General features: G+C 35.8%; 1 long non-coding RNA gene across 1 annotated transcript in view; it reads right to left on the minus strand.

The window, feature by feature from the left end:
• Positions 1 to 252: 252 nt before the first annotated feature.
• Positions 253 to 23,638, minus strand: part of LOC116421081 — a 30,765-nt gene continuing 7,379 nt past the window's right edge. Inside the window, exon 3 of the long non-coding RNA XR_004231402.1 lies at positions 253 to 410. This is a non-coding gene — a long non-coding RNA (uncharacterized LOC116421081). The remainder of the gene's footprint in view (positions 411 to 23,638) is intronic.

The raw sequence follows: 23,638 nt of genomic DNA on the forward strand, positions 1-23,638 counted from the left end.
ACTCAGCTGCACACATTGCTATCGCCGATTCTCTTCCACCTCCGATCCTTCTTCACTGAGAATAAAGACTGACGGTTTTCCCCTAACCTGAATTCCTGACTCCTGCTGATTTAAAAATACACGATCTTCACAACTTATGACTAAGAATGTGAGGTTATTTGTCCTGACTAATCAGGACAAAATCCAGCCTATTGGGAGTGTTAGCCCAAATCCCTATATAATTCCTGTCTGTTAACTGGGCCTTACCTTTTCTTGCCTAACTGCTTGAAGGGAGGGAGGTGTCCTTTTTTGCAAGATTGCAATAAAATTCCTTTCAGCTTTTGCCTTGAGAAATCTCCTTAATTTATTTGATTTATTTGAGCCAGTGGTCTTGTTCCACACAGGTAGTAGTTACACAGGAAGTAGTTGTGCTGTGGGGACAAGGAAGAAGCCACTATTATCAATACTTCTTAGAAGAGCACCATTATTTCTCCAACTCTGCTGCTGGACTATCAAAAGGTTGTTTTGTTTTGTGGGAAGCGAAAGTTGTAGTCTTGTGATTCTATTTGCTATAATGAAATTGCTAATGAGGAAGTCCCTACCCACAAGGCAGATTGAAATTGTTCTGGAACTTAAAGTCTTAAATCCTTGGGACTTTGAGACAAAGAGACACAGAGCCACTATGGGTCAAAGGCAAGATCTGGACCCAGATATTCCTGACTCCAAAACTTTATTTACTTGTTAACCAGCTTGTTAAACTGTCTCTAAAATAGAATAATTGAAAATTTTGCTAGTTACAATGGCACAGGTCCCTGTTTTGTTTTGTTTTTTTGAAAAGAGAGTAAACCAGATGAGAGGACAATAAGTAATGATTCTGCATAGATAACTTAGATCTCTATCTTGGATACTTATACTGTGTGTTCTTGGGGAAATCTTATACTTTTGGCTGTTGCAAGTCATTTCTCTACAATCAGTCAGAAAACATTTATTAAGCACTCACTAAGTGTCAGATATTCTTGTAGATACTAGAAATAAAAGCACAAAGAATGAAAACTCTCCCTACTTTGAAAAAGTTCCTTTTCAAATGGGAACAGAGAAAGGCAACAACTAAGATAAAAATAACAATGGTGAATGTTTAAAGGGTACTTTTTAAGGTTTGCTTTACATATATTATCTCATTTTATCTTCATAACAAATTTCAGATTATTACGCTCATTTTACTTGTAAGGAAACTGAGGCAGAGGTTCTATGACTTGTTAGAGTCACATAGTTAATAAGAGCAGGAGGCAAGATTTGAATTCAAGTTTTCCTGAAGTTAAGGCCTGCTCTCTAGCCACCATACCATAACATAACCATAAATAGATACTAAATAAAGACCATGAGCATAAATATAAATAAGTACAAGAAGTTAAACACATGGCAATTACTAGCAATGGGTTTTTATTAAGTACCTGTTATGTACTGGCCAATATACCAAGAGCTGGAAATAAAAAGACAAAATGAAAGACAAAAATGAAACAAATCCTTCCCTTTAAGTATATATTCTTTTAGATTGCTCTTATTCAAGGTGATCTACTGTTCTTTGTCCATATGAACATCTTCAGCCTGTCTCTCTTGCCTGTGCCAGTTCATGATGAACTTTCCTCTCAGATATTATTACATGAAACTTTTGGGGGAAGTAACTTTTTAATAATACTTGTATAACTTTGTTTTTACTGTTGCTATTGCTGTTAACATTGTTGCTGTCATCTGGGTATTCCCATCTACCAAACTGTCAGTTCCATGAGGTCGATGAAGTGTTTGATGGGCTATATGGCTTCCCTGGAGAGGAGAAATAGATGGACACCTGAAGCAGCTGGGGACTCAATTGCTCCCTAATTCCCTGAGTCCATTTAAGGGCATCTAAAACTAGACAATTCTGCTATTGGTCACTTTCCAGATTGTTGTGGTTGTTCATCATTTGTTCGCAACAAGAATTCATGACATAACAAGGGAGATGTTTTGACTTCCTTGTTAATTGGATTGAAGTCCTGGCCAGGATATAGTGAAGAAAAGAAGCAAATGTTTCTATTACATGCTTAGGTATTTGTGAGTTGAAGCCAAATAGGAAGACAACTCAGCAGAGGGGGAGGAGTGGAGCTGAAGGAAAGGTTTGATCCATGGGAATGTGAAAAGCATGAGGGAAGAAGTGGGAGAGGATTCACTAAATGAGAGAGTAAGAGAGATGTTGCAAAGCACAAACAAGAGGATGACTAATTATCACTTCTCCCATGTACTGTGATTTTCCTCCTGCCCATCACTCCCCCAAAGATAGCAAAACATACAAAGAGAGAAAGAGAGAGACAGAGACAGAGAGAGATTGTATTTACTACCACAAAAGAGAAATGTTGAAAACCCACTCATTCTCTCTCATCTCATATTGTTTGTTAGATTTGTTTCCAAACTCTTCCTAAGTTTTTTGTGTCTCCCCTTCTTTCTTCCTGAGAAAAATGATGATTTTCTGACCTTGAACTTCTTTTTCCTCAATTTCAATGAAAAACCTTTGCTTGGATTTATTCTAAAGGAAAAGAGCAGCTCTTGAAAGACCAAGCAGAGACCTCCCTGAACCATTAGTCATCTGACTGACATCTCTGCTGACTTTGCCCATTGCAAGGTTTCTCTTGCTATTATTGAGCTTCTTTGAAGCCAGAATTCTACCCAGAAAATGGTTTTGAAAGATGCATTATGACTAGAGTAATAAGTAGATTCATAGAGCACAATTAGAATTAGGTAAAATCAAGCAACTTCCTGTCAGTTTAGTCAGTGTTAGCTTCACTGGGAATGAAGGAGGCCCAAGATGATAATGATATAAATGTATAGAGGCAACAATCAGAAGATTGGAGCTATAGGCTATAGAGACTGTATAAAGTGGGTGATCAAAGAGCCACGAAAAAAAGAGAACAACACAGTTCTAGCAATGAGGAGTAAGCCAAGCTTTAAAATCAAGATCAAGCCTTCTAGAGAGGGGAGTCTGGCATAATGGATAAAATAATCAGCCTTAGAGCTTGGAAGACCTGAATTAAAGATTCACCTTTGGCAAATACTGCCTATACCAACCTGGGCAAGATCCCTAACCCCTCAGTGTTCTAAGCCAAAGCTTCTGAAACTGTAGGTCATGACTCCTTATAAGATAATGTAATTGAATCTGGGTGGTTGGAAAAATTTGACAGCAGTAAAAAATATCAAATATTCCACCAAGATTTAATTAATTATGTAAAAATAAATAAGCACATCCATCTCATTAGTTTATAAATTTGTTTTCATATTCAATACATATATGTCTGCCAAAGAGCTGTTTTTAAAAAATCTCTTTGCAATTTATTATTGCAAATGTTTAATTTGTTTACCTATTTTATGTAGCTATATACCCAGAGTTGTGGAAAAATTTCTCAGGTGAAAGGGGGTTTCAAGTAGAAAAAGTTTAAGAAGCCTTGTTCTAGGCAAATAAGAGTATAATAAGTATGCAAAGAAGGCATCCATCTGCACTGGTGAAGAGAAATTCCTCACATAGGAATTCCCAGGATCAGTGAAATGACAAATCCTGTCTTTTCTAAGTTACCAAAATACCCAAATTGACTAAAAAGAACATATGAAGAAAGATGCTATTAGCATTCAAAGAAAGAACTGATCAATAGAACATGTAGAGTATAATTTTACATATATACATATTTGTATGTAATGGTAGTCATCTCAGGTGGAAGAGGAGGGAAGAAAAAAATAAATTTCCATGATAACTTTGTTATGTATTGTAAAAGAATAGCAAGTTTTACAAAATAGATTTGCAGTTTCATGTGCAATTTCTTTTGTGATACTGTTATGGAAATGATTATTTCATTCATCAAATTAAAAATAACAATATGTTTTTTAAAAAGGAATTATTAAAACTGTAGTATGGGTTGGGTATCACTTCAAAGACAAGAAGTCAAAAGGGAGAAGAAATTTGACTGAAGAGATCAGAGGATCAACATTAGACAAGTTATTTTTCCTCCTTTGCTTAATTTTTTCTTATCCATAAAATGCAAAGATTGCACTAGATGGCCTCTTGGCTCCCTTCCAGTTTTAAAGTGAGAACCATGACACATTCACTATAAAAAGGTTGCATCTCTTCAACTAGGCCATGTTCATTCACCAAGACTGTCTTGAACTCTCTTCTCTTCTTCCTCTATACTTTTTCACTTGGCAATCTCATCAGCTCCCATTTAGATCAACTCAGATCAAAATATCTAAATATTTTAAATATATCATATTATTTATTTATATAAAATAAAATATTATTATATAAAATATATATGAAATATTTAAATATATTTAAGTGTTTTATTATCTTTAAAAAGTCTCAAATTACAAGCTGCCTTTACAACATAATGAATTAAATATTCTACATGCTTAACATTTCTAAAACAGAGCTCATCATTTCCTTTTTCTGAATTTCTTTATTATCATTGCTGATACCACAATCTTCTTCATCTCTCTGGTTCAAAGCCTTGGTCCTCAACTCTTAAATGACAATTACCTCCAAATTCGATCTTTTACTGAGTTCTGTCTTTCTACTTTCATAATGTATTTGTATATGCCCCCTTCTCTCTTCTAACTTTGTCACCACATTGGTACAAACTATAATTACCTGACACTTGTTCTCCCTGTGTGATCTCTGCCTGTTCCAGTCAATCATCTACTCAATGATCAAAGTAAAAGTAGCTCTGACCATATCAGTGTTGTTGTTATTGTTACTTCAATTCATGTTCAACTCTTCATGACTCCATTTGGAGTTTTCTAAGCAAAATACTGGAATGGTTTGATCTCCAGTGGGTCTCTTTTCGCCCTCTATTTGATTTTCAAAGCCTTTCACAATCTGAATCCTTCCTACTTTTCTTGATATCTTATACTTTGTTGTTGCTCAGCCATTTTCAGTCAAGTCTGACTCTTCACAACCCCATTTCCTATCAAAGATCCTGGAGTGGTTTGCCAACTCATTCTTTAGTTCATTTTACAGATGAGGAAACTGAGGCAAACTTGGATTAAGCTACTTGCCCAGAGTCACACAACTAGTAAATGTCTGAAGCCAAATTTGAACTCAGGAAAATGAGTCTTCCTGACTCCAAGGCCCGGCACTCTACCCACTGTGCCACCTAACTGTCCTCTTATACTCTACTTCCTTCCATGATCCAGTTATATGCACCAATTTGCAACTTCTCAAACAAGATACTCCATGGTCCAGACTCCAGACTTTTTTGCTGGCTGTACCATATCTTCTCTTTGCCCATCACTCCCATGCATCTGCCTTTCTTTGTATCTATAAGCCCAGCCCCCAGCATAATGGTTCCCATATAATAAGAACTTGGTAAATGTTAGTGAACCATTCGTCTCCCTGAGTGCCTACTTTAGTGTTCATATTATGAGCTTAATGAATTGTTCTTGTTGTCATTATTCTTGTTTCAGTTACAGAAAAAGCCTATGGCTTTGACAACAATGATCCATTGCAACAAATTCAGCAGCCACAGCTTCATCTTGGTCTTTTGTGCCCATTACATTTCTTCCCCTTGTGTCTTTTAGACTCATACTAGCTGTATGATGTTGGACAAATTACATACCTCTCTGTGCCTCAGTTTCTTCATTTGTAAAACTGAAGATAATAATAGTATTTACTTCGTCAGACCATTGGAAGATCCAAAAAATAGATATCAATCTAATCAATCAGTCAATAAACATATTTAAGCTCTTATGTGCTAGACACTGGAGAAACAAAAAGACAAAACAGTCCTTGCCCAAGCATATGGAAAACCTTAAAGTGCTATATGAATGCTAGAAATTACCATTTTTATCATCATCATCATTATTATCATTATTATTATTACTTGCATCAGATGTCATGAGACTATATCAGATGGCCACATTGCCCCCACTTAGAGAGAGAATGATATAGCAATAAGAAAGCTGTGCTCAAACTGTGGAGCAACTGCGATTAAAATCTGCCTCTGATGATTACTAGTTAATCTCAATTCAGCAATCATGTAAATGCCAAGAATATCGCATGCGCTTGTGAAGTACTAGGAGAGACAAAGAGAAAAAATCACATAGATTTTTCCTCAAGATAGCTTAAGATATCCTCAAGATATCCTCAAGAAGCTTAAATTTTACTTCTGGAAAATAATATACACCAAGATCAATAAATGCAAAATAATTTGACGGGGAATTATTACTAATTAGAAGGATCAAGAAAGGACTCGCTTGACCTCTTAACCTCAGTTTCCCTTATAATGCTAACTTGTCTAGGTTGTTGTGAGGAACAAAATGAGAATGTGTCTTGCAAATCTTCAGGCATTTTAAAAATTCCAGCTATTATCATCTCATCATTTGCCACCAAATACTATTCCCAGGCAAGATATGATCTTGCATAAAGAAAGTAGGCTGTTACAGCAATTCATATTGAGTCCAGGGTGACAATTTCTAATCCACATATACCTTAGAGATTTGGAATAGAAATAGGATATTTATAAATGCTCTCATTGAAGTAATTGCCCAATCACATTTCAATTATTCTCATTAGATCATTCTGGCCATTACTTTGTATCCTTCTTAGCTAATTTCCCTAACTTGTATTCACATATAGAGCCAACTTAATTGGAGCAAAAATCCTTCTTGGGCTTTTTATCATATATTTTTATGGTACAATGTCTGTGATTATTCTTATTATTCAAGATGAAGTGCCCAAGAGGAATTTTTCCCCTTATTCTTTTATTATGTTACAGTCAATCAAAAGTTTTCCATGTAAAATTTTTTTAAAACTGAGACAATGTTTGACTCAGAGTAAGCCCTTCATCAGGGCTTATTACTTTATTCAATCATTCATTCAAAGAGAAAAAAAATGAATTTAGCAGATGAAATAAGTTCTATGAGGGAAATAAATAAATTTTCGGTCTTGGCCATGTGACTCACCTTCCATGTCATGTACAATTTGTCCCAACTACTGAGCCAATTATAACAAATGAGATATGCCATCATCACATAACTGAAGTCAAATATCAGGACTCCATACTTATCAGTGCCCAGAATTTAATGAACCAATGAAATTTCCCATATCAAAGAAGCAAAGAAAATTTCCATAATCAGTTAACTAGAAATTCAAACTGTCATATATCAAGGATGAGGCAAGGGGAAACAATAGGCAGAACTTGTTTAAGCAATAGACAATGTGATCTCTTTTGTTCTTATGAATTAATTCATTTCTTTTCCTCATCACATTAAATCAAGAAATGCTTTTAAAGCACCTATTATGTGCAAAAAAATTGTAGATGCCTGAAATAAAGAGAAAAAAATGAAATAACCACTTGCTTTCTGGGAGCTTATATTCTGATGGAGGAATGGAGAATGTACACAGATTTATAGACACAAAACATGTACAACATAATGTAATTTCAGGAAAGAAAAGGTACCAAAGCCATAGGAAGAAAGAAAGAATTGATGTGGTACCTGAATCCTACTGTGAAATATTGTAAGGATTCTAACAGATAGAGTTGAGGAAAGAAAATGTTCCAGACAAAGGGAGAGGCCATGTTCTGGGAAAAGCACATAGGCTGATTACCTCCCAAACCTCCACTTTTTCTTTCTTTATTATCATCTAATGGCTTTTGAACCAATTATACTCTGAGCTTAGATAATCAGTGAATTTTCATGCATATACAGTGTGTCTTTCCAACTAAACTTCAAGCAATTTGGGGAAAAGAATGATGCTCGTGGTATCTTTGCATCTCCCATGGGACCTACCATAGCCCCTGAAATGTAGATGATTTATTTCACATTTTCTCCTTTGTCAGTAGATAAAAGCAGATTCTCAAAATACTATGACTCAGGAAAGAGCCTAAAGAATGTGACTTAGTGACTAATTTTCTTCCCAGCCTATCAAGATAACGGGGAATCCACTAAAAATGCCAGGACTCAATGCCCATTAGCTCTTCACACACAACCCGAAAACAAAGGGATCCTAGAAGAAAACTCAATTTTTTTTTCTGTAAACATGAAAAACAGGACATGCTTGTCCATACCAATACTGACAGTCCTAACAAGGGGAATACATATTTTGAGGACTTAAAACATCATTAAAACAATGTAGCAGCATTGTTCCTATTGGAGCAGGAGACAGGAAGACATGTTCAAATCCTGTCATTGACATTGGGTATCACACTGGACGAGTTATTAATCAAACTCTCTGAATCTCAATTTTCTTATCTGGAAAACTTCAAGGTTGGACTAACTAGCCTTCAAGATTCTTTCTAGTTCCAAATCACGATTTGTTCTTCATTCTCAGAAAGGACTAGGATATCAGGAAGATGGACTGAAGTGAGGGAAGGATGTGCAAAGTTACCAACTTTCCTTCTTCCTCCAGATTCACCCGGGTCCAATGGCAAAACAAAGATCAGGATGAGCAGTAGATATTATTGTGAATACAGACATTTACCATTGGATTGTTACTCAAAATGCCAGTTCCTCCAATTTCTTTTCACACTGAAATCTGAGTCCTCAAAATATTAGTAGGAATGAGGGATTGTGGAGAGAGTAGAGGAGGCTACAATAAATTGCCAGAAAAAGATAATGTTGTGTTCCTGTGTTTTATCCTCACTACTGGTCTGTGTAGCTGCCAGTGTAGGCTGAGCTACCAGACTGATGAAATATCAATAGCAGTCCTGTGGGAGGATCATTGTTCTTGTTTTAACTTTTAACATCCAAATGTGATCAGTTATTAAAATGATTTTATACTCTTTTCTGAGAGGGCGTCCCTGTGCCTGAGGGAATTTTCAATAAAAAAATAAGATCAGAAGACTGTAGCTGAATGACTTGCTTATTTGGAGCAGGCACAGTATTGCCAGTATCCCCAGGAAGGAGGGAAGGATTTTTGTCACACTCCAGATCAGTTTGATATAAAGTATGTCCATTACTTTCATACTGTACAAGGAAACAGACCTGAGAATGAACTATACTCCAATATTAGAATATAACCTAAACACTATGAAAGAATCCCAGCATTAACTAATTGCCAAGAAGAGGATATTTCAGAGCAAGCCAGGAAAAAGCCATAATTGCTCTCTCATTCTGCCCAGTATGAGTCTTGGATTTCTTTCAAAGAGAAGCCAAGTTTTTTATCCTTGCATCAGTTCTGAATATAAAAAACTCAGTAAGTAATGAGTGTACTGAGCTTTTCCCTGACTCACAAAAACATGTTTCCTCTGCACTAGATACTTTTTTCCCACTCAGTTGTTCTTTCCTTTCACATCTGAACACTCCAATCTGTTTTATCAGATGATGACTTACCAGTCAACTTTTTATAATTTTCTGTCTTTCCAATTCCCCTTTGGTGCAAATGTGGATGGGTACTCAGATTCAGATGCCATACTTTGTTAACAGCAAAGCATCTTTTACCAATGGTTCAATTTAATCCAATAATCGTTTATTAAATTTAGAGTGTCTACATTGTGATAGAAAGATGAAACTGAACAACCATTATTCTCCAGACACTTCCACAGTTTTAGTTGGTCTTAGTCGAGTGGATGTTAGAAAATATTGATAGATACTGATTAAATATATCTTGATTGAGCTTTGGTGGTTGAACTTTGGACATGGAATCAGAAGACAGCATCCTGCCCTCATTTCTTATGTTATGTGATCTTAAGAAATTTTTATTTTGTTTTGTTTTGTTTTTATTTCTCTGAGTGTTATCAGAGAAATTAATTAATAAAATTAATGTCTTTAAATAATCCTTGATGCAGCTAGGTAGCAGAATAGACAGCCTAATATAGATGGAATCAGATTAGGACTGAGTTCAAAGTCTGCCTTAGATACTTAGTTGTGACTTCACAAGTCACTTAACTTCTGTCAGGGTCAGTTTCCTTATATGCAAAATGGGAATTATAATACTTATTGTGAGATCAAATAAGATGATGTATAAAATGCTTCACAAATCTTAAAACAATATTATTGCAGCATACATTTCATAAGATAATTGTAAAATAGATCACTGAATGCTTATAAAATACTATATGATTTATTTATCACATAACTTCCAGCAGGAAACCAAGGCTATCCTCCCATGTACTATAGAAATAAAGTGAAGAAGGCTTTACCAACCCCTCTTAACTCTAGGACCTTCCCTTCAATAATTATTTCATACTTGACCTTCATATAGCTTGTTTGTATATATGTGTTTGTGCACTGTTTTCCCCATTACATTGTGAGCAGCTTGAGAGCAGGAATTTTTTTCCTATTTCTGTATCTTATTTCTGTATTTCCCATTTCTGTATTAATGGTTCCTGGCATATAATAGGCATATAAATAAATATTGATTGAAAAATATATATATCAAAGGCACAAACACAGGTAAAGAATAAGTTAAGACATTTCTATTTGCAGATAATATGACATTCAGAAAACCTACGAGAGTATCCAAAAAAATCAATAAATAATTGAAATCATGGTTTATCCAGAAGAGAAGACATAAGATAGATAAACCATAAAAACTAAAACTAAAAAGAAAAAAGCATCACCTTATTGATGGCAGCAACAACCACCAAGAAGTTTATAGAGAAATCCTTATATTTGGTGGTCAAAACTATCAATTACTTCAATATTAATAAGACAGGCAAGATCTAAATAGTGACAACTGCAAAATAACAATATATAGGGAGAAAAATAAAAATCCACTGGATGTGGCTAGGTTGAGTCAATATGTGAGGTCATAATAATAATTCACATTAATATAATACTTTAAGGTTTGATCAAGTGATACCCTATTGAGTACTGAAAGACTGGAAGATCACATTAATATAGTACTTTAAGGTTTGATCAAGTGATACCCTGTTGAGTACTGAAATACTGGAAGATCTGTATTTCCAACAGCATTAGTCATATTGGTCACCATAATGCCTTCGTACAGATGTGGAAATAATCACCTGAACATAGCAACAGCTTCTGTGATAGTGATCTCCTCTCCACCCCATCCCAACTCAAGATGAAGAAAATGCTAATTATGAACTCTGCAAAGACACTAATCTTTAGGTTCCCACTGAGAGCTATACCTAAGGGAAACATCGTGAGACTTCTACGAATAGAGTGAAAGACATATAGTGTGTCCTCTGCGTATGTAACTTTTGTGTTCAAGGGGAAACTGTGCTCCTGAATAGATGCAACTGTTTTCATAACAATTGTATATCTTATACCTACATACTAAATATCCTAAAAGCAGGGGAAGATTAGATGAGACCAGTAGAGCCAATGATCTTGAGAGTAGTTGAGCACTATCCTCACATAATTTGGCTTGTCAATACAAATTAGAGCTGAGGTAATAGCCCTAAAAGAGGCACTACAGAGATAAGGTATCTGAGACCCAAGACATAGTGAGTCACTTAGCTGACTTTTGTTAGTGACAGAACTTGAACCCAAAGCTCATGACTTCAGATCTTATACTCTTTTCTAGTGTCCTGCTGCAATTCTGGCTGCCATTTCTATAGCTACTGAATTTAGCTAAGAAAAATAAATCTCAATGCTGGTGGGACTGTGGATGGAGAGGTAAACTCTATACTGCTAGCACAACGAGGAATTGGTACAGTCTATTTTGGAAAACAATATTGCATCGTACAGTAAATAACAAGAATGTTTATAAATTTCAAGCCAGTGATCCTGCTACTGGGATGTTTTTGATTGGTTGAAGGTTGGTGGGAGGATGAAATTGAGATTTATCTTTACCAAAAAAAAAATTCCATGCTGACTTTTTCATAATTCTTTTTTATAACAAGAAAAAGCCGGCTTCTGTATCCAATAATTGGACAATGAGTAGACAAACAATGGAAAATGAATAGGGATTTTTTTCCCACCACAAGAAGTGATAAATAAAATGACTACAAAAATATTTCAAGTTATATAAAGTGTTAGCAAGAAAGCAGACAGAATAATAATACACACTATCATAAACATGAACAGTCAGAGAGAGAGAGAGAGAGAGAGAGAGAGAGAGAGAGAGAGAGAGAGAGAGAGAGAGAGATCAGAAGGAACCATGGAAACAAACAGGATATTTTTGTAACTATCTTGTTACAAATTATATACAGTCTGTTTTAATGAACTGTAAATAACGAAAGTTTACAGTTTCATGTTCAATCTTTCCTTCCTTGTGTATTTGGATGTTTGCTTTTGTTGATAGTTACCAAGTTTTAAGATTTGAAAAGCTTCATGTAAGTGGGTGTAAGCCAGCTGCAGCATATTAGCAACAATCATTCAGATGCAAGAAGTGGAATAAAAGACATTAGCAAGACATATGTATGATTGGAAAAGTCGGTGAACTGACCATGTAGCAAGAATGAAAAACAACAGCTGGACAGACCGATCAGCCTGCTGGTGCCCCCCGGGGATATTAAAGAAATAGGAAGAGAGCTGCTGGCATATTGGTTAGATGTTCTATGGAAGATATGTGGGGAATAATGTTCCAGATTGACGAGGAATAGGAAAAAGAAAGAGAGCTTGCCATTTTGAGTCAGTAGAGGGAATATCCACAGCGATGACATGGGATATTAAAGGATGCTGGGGATTTAAAGCTACCAAGAACCTTTGAGATCATCTAATCGCTTTATGAGCATCAAAGTAAAGAATCATCAAGCAGGTTAGGTGTTTGCCATTATTTAAAATCTTGCCTTTTGATCCATCTTTGGTTAAGGATACTTTAGTGAGCAGCTGCATAAATTACACTGATATTTTCATAAATTGTTCTGGTTTTATCAAAAACAGCACAATGACTTGGTGCAGTGTATGTGAGTGTGGGCTACGTGCTTGGAGAATCAAATGGCCGGGCTTGCAGGCAGAGCCGATTTGGAAGGACCGTGTCATCTGATACTCCACTGTCACCTGCTGGCATCAGTTGCAGACATCAAGTCCTAAGGAGAGTCACCCCCCCCCCCTTCTCTACAAGGCACAGTTTGTTAATTCACTTCTCTTTTAGCAAAGGCAAAACACGCTAAGTTAGAAACCAAAGCTAGGGGCTCAGATTGGACTTCACCTCATTACATAACAGTGTTTGGGGACTTAGGGGAGAGCTTTGACAAAAGAATCAGGCTGATAATGCTTTAAGCAACAGGCCTTAATCAGAATACTTTCAACTCACACAAGGGAAGGTTTAACAAGACACCGGCTGCTGGCAGAACAGAGGCGCTGGAAGAAGGGACATCTCTAACTAGGGAGGTCTCTAGACTTCGGGGAACATCTTCCAGAGGTCATCAATGCTGTAAGAAGAGGGTCAGGAGAGATTTTTTAAGAGGGTTCTATAGTGAACCTGCCCCCTTACTTGTCTGACAATTCTCCTTCACTCTGTCCGGTTGATGGGGACAATTGGCAACCTATCTCCTTCCAGACTTTTGCTCCTAAATATTTAATACGTTGCCTGCTTAATAAAAGTTTGTTGACTGACTGATTGGGATATCTTGCTGAAAGCACCTTCATATCTCAGAATAGCTCCGGAACTTACATGCAAGATGGGGAGAATTGGCCATTTCATTGGAATGAATATAAGGCATTCTCACTCAGACTTGTCTAATCAGTTCTCAAATCTAATAGAATGAGCATTTATACAGCATCTACTATGTGCCAGGCACTGTGCAAAAATATCATATATTATTCTCTCAAGCACCCTATTGGATAAGTACTGTTATTATCCCCATTTTTCAGTTGAGGAAACTGAGACAAACAAAGCTAATAGTTGGGCTGCTTGCTCAATCGTGGGGATGGTCATTTCTGGAAAAGGGAGGGTCAGATTATTACTACTACTACCACCACCAGTACCACCATTAATAATAATGATAATTATAATAATAATACTATCATCCCATCATTACTATTATTACTACCAATATCAGCACACCACCACCACCACTAATAATTATTATTATACTATCACTATTATATTACTACTACTGCTACTACTACTACCACCAGCAGTACCACCACTACTACGACTTACTACTGCTACCACCACCACCAACACCAGTCCATCAATCCTACTATTATTACTAATACCACCACAACCACTACTATTATTATTACTATTACTACTACTACTACCAACACCAACACCACCACTGCTACCAATCCTACTGTTAATACCACACTACTACTACTATTGCTATTACTATTACCAATACCAATACCACTACCACTAATAATTATAATTATAATAGCACTTCCATTACCACTACTACTATTACTACTACTACTATTATTTCTACTAGCACCAGTATTAACAGCATCACCACTACTACTATTGTTATGATTAGTACTACTACTACTACTATCACTACTACCACCACCACCAATATTACTACTAATAATAATAATACTAAAGTCATTTCTATAGTACTTTAAATATTATAAAGTGATATACATGCATTGTTGATGTGTGTATATTTGATTGTCACAACAAACTCTTCATTCTGCAGATAAGTTAATAGACACAGAGAGGTTAAATGATTTGCCCAGCCAATAAGTATCTGCAATATGAATTATACTAAAGTGTTACCTGACTCCAAGTTCCATGCTATATATCCACTGGCTCCCTAGCTGCCTAACTAGTAGTAGGTAGGGAAAAGGAGGATAGTTAAGGAACATAGACTTGAGGTAGCCTATCTCTAAGAGAGGGGAAGTTCCCTAAACAGAGGAGAAGTGAGGATCATTGCAAACTTCCAGGGATATCACTGGATCATTTAAACAACTTTCTAGTCTTTCTTAGTGTCATAGTAAATGAGAGCTTGTATAGTGCCATAGATGATAGAAAGAGGTAGAGAGAGGGTCATGAAGACTGGGGTTCAAGTGTTGCTATTTCTTGTGTGTACTCACTATATGATGGGGGAGGGGGAAGACAACCTTTCAAAATGCTCTAAGCAACAATCTAAAGCCATTAGTTGAAGAGAATGTGCTTATCTATGATAGTAGAGGGAACTTACTACTATGGGAATGAAGGACAGGGTACTAATGAATTTTTGGAGTTCTTATTGCTGTATTAAATCCTACAAATTTTACTATAATTCAGTCATATCTAATTTAGTAAATATTTAATTGAGCATTTATGGATTTGCAAGGCAATGTGAAGATGAGGATTTTTAGATCACAGTGGGAAGTGTATTGGATTTTGATCAGTGGCTCTAGGGGTTCAAATCATAGTTCTACTATCTATAATCTATTGGATCTTGGAAAAATCACTTGGTTTCTCTTGGCCTTAATTCTCCCATCTATAAAGGGAGAAGTTGAACTAGGTGGCCTGTAGACCAGGGCTCCTTAAACTTTTTCACTTGTGATCACATTTTGCCTGAGAAGTTTTTACACAACTCCAGATATATAAGTATAAATATAAGCATACAAATCAAACATGTACTGATAACAAATCGTGAATTTATTTTAAAACAATTCTTTGGTATACATATCATTTTGCCATGTATTAAAGACAAAGACAAATTTGCATACTAATGAGATGGATTGCTTATTTATTTTTACATAAAGAATTTAATATTGGTGGAATATTTGATACCTTTTATTGCTGGCAAATTTTTCATGAGCCTTATGTTCAGTTACATGACTCTACATGGGAATGGGACCCACAGTTTAAGAAGCTTTGCTCTAGGCTACCATCTAGCTCTAAAAGTGTGATCCTTTAATCCTATTAATGATTCTAGGTCTTAACAATTGGACACAATAGTGAGAAAGGGCTTTTCCTGACATAACACCTTTCACTCCTGAAAATGATCAAGGTATCTTGATAAGACGTTAGGGTAGAAATGAGAGCCTTAATCCCTATTAGAAATAGAAAACCTGTCTCCTGCTTTCATGGATGTCAATTTAAATGTAGTTAAATGGACTACTGTAATTAAGAACCTAATCATCCAAACATGAGCCAGAGAGACCAGTGCCACTATCCTTGTGTCATTAAAATGATTCAAAGTGAAATGGACTGATTCAATGGCATGGTTTTATATCGAGGAAGATTATAGCTATTTAGGATGCACATGAAAAAGATCTGGGTGTTTTAGTGGACTCAAAGTTCAGTATGAATCATTGATGTGGAAGTTAAAAGAGATAAAATCATTTTAGATTTCATGTACAGCCATAGTATTCCTAGAGAGACATCATGGACTTTTATGGAAATGTTTTGCATAATTTCATATGTATCTTCTTAATGGAGGCTGGGGAGGATAAGGACGAGAATCAAGAACTCAAAATTTAAAAAAAAGCAAATGTAAAAATGTTATTAAATGTAAGTGGGGGGAAATAAAAATATTAAATAATTTTTAAATGTTATGTAAAAAGAGGCAAAGTGGATGGACTTTGAGTCAAGAAGAAGTAGGTTCAAACCCAACCTCATACATTTACTAGCTGTGTGACAAGTCACTTCATCACTGTGTCTCAGACTGTTCATACATACATTAGGTAAAACTTGATGTCTCTATAGTCCCTATATAGTTCTAAAAGTATGATCCTATACTCTGATCAATGAGGAAATATTTATTAACCACTTATTATGTAGCAGGTGGAATGCTAAGCTCTGGAAATACAAAATCAATCAAAGAAAACATGACTATATCACTCTGCTATGCTCTGCTCAGACCATTACTAGAGTCTTATTATGAGCTCTGAACATCACAGGTGAGTAAGGACATGAATAAGCTAAGAACATCCACAAAGAAGTAACTAGTGTGATTATACCATATGAGGACAGATTGAAGAACGCAGCTATGTGTAGTCAACGGAAGAAAAAACTAGAAATGACAGGATCATTGTGGATAAAGGAATAGACTTGTTTCAACTGGCCTCAACAGACAGCACAAGGAACAGTGGATCAAAGATGCAAAAGATAAATTTAGAATTGTTTCAATTAAGTCTAATTCAGCAATGCTGAGATGAGAGAATCTTAGCCAGATTTATGGATGCAGTAGTATGTATTAATTATTCCTTTATTTACTTTTATATGAATTTATTGTTCAGTCATTTCAGTCATGTCTGACTCTTCACATCTCCATTTCCAGGATTTCCTGGCAATGTTGCTGGGTTGGTTTGCCATTTCCTTCTCCTTTTCTTTCTCAGCCATTTTACAGCTGAGGAAACTGAGGCAAACAAGATTAAGTGATTAGCCCAGGGTTACATAGCTAGTATGTGTCTGAGGGCAAATTTGAATTGAAATCTTCCCTGTTCCAATCCTACTACTCTATCCACTGTGCCACCTAACTATCCTTAAAATGTGTTGTTGATTCTTTGTCTGCCCTAAGTGTTTGAGATAAGTAGATTTTATTTTGTTTTGTTTTGTCTAAAAGTCCCATCATTGTGAGCACCTGATTTTGTGCAAGTAGAAATACATAAATTGGGGCTTAAGAACTAAAGGGATGAATCAATAACTGATTAGTTCTGGAAACAAATAGATTCTCTTATTCCATAATAATGGAAACAAGATCACACACATGTATATGAGTTTATGTAAATACATATATGTACTATGTACATATTAATTTGATGACCTAGGGATAGTTAACTGAATACTTATACATTGTTTGATAAGACTCATCAACGTATTATTGAAAACTACTAAAAATCTGGTTCTCACTTTACCTAAATGAGTTAAATAGTCTTTGCCCATGGACTCAGGTTTTAAGCTTGCTGGATTTTCTACCAGGGAGAATAAAATAAATGCCCTACTTTGGAAAGCCCTTGATTATTTTAACAAGTTGAAGAAAGTGCTAAGTTGTGTTCCTGTGTGTGCTTAGAATACATTCCTAGTACTTAGCAGCAAGCTAGTGAGCCATAGGCTGACAGGAATTACCAGTTTTTACCACTTAAAATGGTAGTTCTCAAGTTTAAAGCACTTTAAGAGCCCTGTAAAGGAGGAATTAGCCCTACTTTACAGATAAGGAACTAAAAGCCCAGGAGGGGAAGTAATTTGCCCGAGATTACAAGACTGTAAGTGTTGGATCTGAGATTCAAATCTGAGCTTTCTAACTCGGAATCTCCATCAGCCATCCTATGTTGCATCTCCCGTAAAATGATATTATATGGTCATTTTTATAGTTTTCAAAAGCAATTTTGCAGGTTTTAGTGCAAACACCTTCCCCGTCTCCCATCCACTCACAATGTGATCATACTCGAGCTCATGGAACACTCAGACTCTTTTTGATCTTTTTTTAAAAATTTTTATATATCCAGTCCCGAGTTTTCTTCCCTCTACCTCTCCTCCCCCCATTAAAAAGACAAAAAAAATGCAATTCTATATACATATGAATAGATTTCTGTTCTTGACATTTCAGTTTCCTTTCTCTATGTAGTGAGCAATTGTACTGTGCCTAATGTTTAGCCTTCTTTTTGCTCTTCACAACTCCTGTCTCTGTTCTTTTGAACTGGCTGTCTGCTATGCTTAGAAGAGCCACCTTCATTGCCTTAACATCCTCTCAAGACTCAGCTCAAATATCTGCTCCAATCTTATTTTCTTTCTTCTGATCAGTACTCATCACTACCTAGAACCACATGGATTATGTATCTTTAGTTTTCTGGTGTGGCTATAAAATTTAATAAACACTTGTCAAAAATCCAAATCTACCTTTTGATAGCTACCATCTTGGTCATTGAAGAACTTTCGTTCCATTAATTAGACAAGGATCAGGAAAGAACTAGGCCAAATATTGATGTGTTAACCAAGAGCCAACTATATGTGTATATGAGTACATATGTGTATATATATGTTTGTATATAAGCGTGCACATATGTGAATATACACATGCATGTGTGTGCATATCCATTTATACATGTGTCTACATATTTGTGATTTAATGTATATTCATATATAGGCACAGAAACAGCTATATGTATATGTCTATGGGTGTATATGTGTATAATTTGTATGTATTTAAAAGAATATATATATACAATAAATATAAATTTATAAGTTTATATGTGTGTGTGTCTAATATCCCATGGAATCTCTTTTTGAACTTTTTGAAAAATATATATTTAGGCACCTTTCCTCTTAACTAACATTGCATAGCTTCAAATATTGCCATTAAAAGTGTTTTCTGTGGGAATAACACTGTAGTGCATTTCAATAAACAATTGCTTGAGTGTTTCCATTAGTTCTTAATGTTGGTGAATTAAAGAGTTCTCAAATGGGTCCATGATCTAATCGATGTAGGTTTTGCCTCCAGCAATGCAAATGCTAAAACCATTCCTGCTGCCAATCCTGTAGGATTCATTCATTTCCTCCCAGAAATTGTTCACATGAGGCCTACCCTACTCACTGAGGGCCTTTTTAATTTTCTTTCAGAAATCACAATCAGATATCACAAAAATATCGCTAGATCACATGGAGCCCCACATGCCTTAATTATTCTTAGATCCAGTCATAACACTAGCTTATCTTAGTTTTCATTCATGTCACATATTGACATCCTTTACACAGCTTCTCTTTCCTAATGCCTTGCTTATAATACATTATAGCCAACTCAAGCCCACTGCATACCCCTGGAATTGTTCTTTGACTTCTAGTGAACACTGTCACATCCATGACTCATAACCATAAATTCTTAATGAGAAATAAACTGAAATAATATCAAATCATTAGTGACCCAGAAAAGCTAAGAACAATTGTTTGTGGTTATCAAACCAATAGAGAATGGATAGTTTGAGGGTATCGCTAGAATCAGAACTTATGGGAACCATTGGAGACACATGGTCCTTAAAAAAGGAGAAAAGACCGACTAATTGAGAACCAGTATAGGGATATGTGTGTCAAAAGTAGAGATTTAACTAGGAGAAATAGAGTCATGTCTGAACATTGATTAATCATTTGCTAATATAACCACATGCCAGGCTCATGGGGCACTCTTAGCTTTTTGATCTCTTTTTAAAAATTTTTAGTGTTATTTTAAGTTCCAAGTTCCCTTTCTCCTTCTACCCATCCCCCATCCTTTGCAAAAATAAGAAATATGATACTCATTGTGCATATGAATGGACTTCTGATCTTAATATCTCAGTTAACCTTCTGGATGTACTGAGACACTATATTATGCTCTGATCATGCACATTATTCTATAAGATGATAAAAGTTCAGAACTAGACTGTCAGTTAGTCCCACTCAAATCCAAAAGGAATCCCCACTGTAACTTATGAAGGCTCATTCAGCCTGTTTGGAGACCTACAATGAAGAGGAAGCCATTACCTATCAAAGAAGCTCTTTCATTTTTGTGACATTTCTAATAATTAAGTTATTTTTATTATTATTGTTTCCCTGACTTCAAGTCCAAATTTGTCCATTTTCAACGTGCACACATTGTCCATAGTTTGCATTCTGAATCCAGACAGAATAAGTTTAATCCTTCTTCCACATGAAAGTTTTTCAAATACATATAGGAATAGAGGAGAAAAGAACTATTTATCTCGTCCTCTCCCCTTCTCCCAAGTCTTCTCTTCCCTGTGTTAAATATCCACTCTTCCTTCAGTCAATCCTCATATAGACTGGACTGAAGGCCATTCACCAAGTCAGTTGCCACACATACACTCTAGGTCAGGGATTCTTAAAATTTTTCACTCATAATTCCTTTTTGTCCAAGAAATTTTTATGTGACCCCAGGTATATAGGTATACAAATGAAATTTTACATAATAAATAATATTTATTCATATAATCACATATAGTTATAAGATACTATATGGGGTCATGAAGAAAGTGGGCCCTAAGTAATCAACTTCTTTCCTAAAATGCGGGACTCAACATAGCACTCTAGTTAAAGTCTTTGGGAGTTGAAGGATGAGAACACAAGCATTTTATTAAGCACCTACTATGTGCTAAGTGCTTTCAAATATTATCTCATTTGATCCTCACAGTAATCTTGAGAAGTAGGTACTTTTATTATTTCCATTTTATAGTTGAGGAAACAGATACTAAGTGACTTGTCCAGTGCTGCACAGCTCATAAATATCTGAGATGAGATTTGAACTCATGCCTCCCTGATTCCAATCCTGTGCCACTGTGCTATCTCCGTGCCTAATCTGTCATATTGTAGCAGGACTATCATCTCCTTATTCCATAATGTGACTTCTTTTTAAATTTCACTTCACCATGACCTAAAACTTCATTCGCATAAACTACAATATATAAAAGGGAAAAAAGATTGGGTTAATTTGAATAGACTGAGAGGTTGTTTTGTGTAATGGAGAATGCAGTGCAATTAGAGTCCCAAACAACTGAGTTTCAATCCTAAGGAACACTTGCTAAATGTGTGAGCATGGACAAGTAATTTAAGTTCTCTGGGTCTCAGTTCCTTCATCTGTAAAACAAGGAAGTGAAACTAGATGACTTCTAAGGTTCTTTTCAGTTGAAAATCTATGATCATATCATTCTATAACTATATTGATGACTCCCAGCTTGAATGGGTCCTACATGTATGGTTCTCTCCCCTAAAATAGCCAGAGTTTTGCCAAAATTATTCACAGAATTATTTTATTCATCCCCCTGATACCTTGTTGCTATAGAAATAACTTCTGCCTCAATGAAGAAAGATCTTTGGATTTATCCACTGAGAGTAAGTCAAATGTCTTCATAGGAAGAATTACTCTTCATAAGGGAATGGTTGAAGTTTGCACAAACAAATAAAACAATGCCGCCTAAAATGAATGACCTTGGAGAAAGTAGATAGGAGATAGAGGCAGGACAGCTAAATAAAGACAGATTCAGAGACACTAAAGTGGGTAATGGTAAGAGACCAGAGACAGCAATATGGTGCTTTCTTTCATTCTGAAAGTACATAATTGCACATAACAGAAAAAAAAAAAAAAAGAACAGAAAAGAGGAAAATAGTCATTCTGATGATGTTGTCTTTAAGGATCAATCAATTGGCAAGAAGTGGAAAATTGTTTGTCCTTGTGCTGGTGAAAGGCAGCCACAGGGGAGAAGCACTCCATCTAATGTTTAGGAAGTTATGTGAATGGGAATGAATGTCCTTTGTTTGAACTTTGCAGGCATTTTCCTCAATTCTTTAAAAAACAAAAACATTTGTCATTCACAGCATGTTTCCAATGTGGGAAGGGAAATGTCCGAGAGCCCCCCAGTGGCTAAAGCCTTGGCAAAGACATTTTAGACACTGCAAAGGTGTCTCAGTTCAGGATAGCACGTTTTCAGGTAAAAGCTGATTGCATTTATGAAACTAGTATTTTTTATTCTAACAAAGAAAGAAGCTTGTTCCTCAAAACCCTCAAAATCAAACCCTCAAAACCTTGGATAAAAAAGTTCAGAAGAAGAAAGGTAGCCAAAGTTGAAGACTTTAGCAAAAAGGATCAAAGTTAATAGGTCATAGGATCACAGATAGAAACTAAATGTTGAGTCAATGAGAATATTTATTAAACACTACTAAGTGCCAGTGATACAAAGAAAGGCAAAGGGGTACCTCAGAGGCCATTTTGTCCAATCTCCTCACTTTACAGAAAAGAAAACTGAGATGCAGAGAGGCTAATTTTAGCATTCACTAAATGGTTAATTATGCAAGTTCTCCCCAAAACATCTTGGCCACTTCATTCATGGCTGACCTTTGACAAAATTCAGTCTAACCCAATTGGATAAAATCCCTAAAGCACTTATTAATGATCTATTTTCAAGGCAGTTTAGTAGATATTGAGACTACAGATGCAAAATGAAAAAGAGTATCTGCCCTCAAAAAGCAGGGAAATATAATACATAAATGCAACTGTATACATGACAATCTGAGGATTATAGATTGAGAACCAGGAGGAATATTAGAGATCTTCCAGTGCAATATCTTCATTTCAAAGATAAGGAAACAGACAGAGGGAATTTAAGTGATTTTCTTAATAACAGACAAGTGATAAATACATATCTGACTCAAAATTGGAATGGAGCTCTTCCTGATTCTAACTCCTTTCCATTCCACCATACTGTCTCTCAGGAGGGATGAAACACTAATAAATACAAGCATGATGAAAGGCATCTTATAAGAAGAGGCATATAAGCCAAGTCTATATGAAAAGCTGACATTCTAAGAGGAATGCGTAGAGAAAATATATTAGAAGCATGAGAAATGGTGAAGAAAGGCTCTGCAGTCAGTGAACTTGGGTTCAAATTCTATGCATAAGTCAATTAGCCTCCTTGGTCCTCAGTTTCCTTATCTGTAAAGTGAAGAGATTGAACAAAATGGCCTCTGACATCCACCTTTGCCTTTCTTTGTATCTCTGGCACTTAGTACAGTGCCTGGCACATTAATGATGTTTAATAAATATTCTCCTTGATTCAACATTTATCTCTAGATCTATGAGCCTGTGATCTATTAACTTTGATCCTCTTTACTAAGGTATTCAACCCTGTGGCCATCTTTGTTCTTCTGAACCTTTTCCCCCAGTTTCCCAATTTGGATTACCGATCCATCCCACACATTGTTAAAGAGATCATCTACTATTTTGTCTGCCATTTAACAAATGAGGAAACTGAAAATTAGTATAGTTAAGTCTCTTGATTCAAGTCACACAGCTAATCAGCAGGAGAACAGAGACTAAAAACCAGGTCTCCAGATTGTCAATACTTTGCTTATCTTGTACTTGGTCCCTTGTTTCTTTGA

The sequence above is a fragment of the Sarcophilus harrisii genome, chromosome 2, assembly GCF_902635505.1.
Source record: "Sarcophilus harrisii chromosome 2, mSarHar1.11, whole genome shotgun sequence".
NCBI classification, from domain to species: Eukaryota; Metazoa; Chordata; class Mammalia; order Dasyuromorphia; family Dasyuridae; genus Sarcophilus; species Sarcophilus harrisii.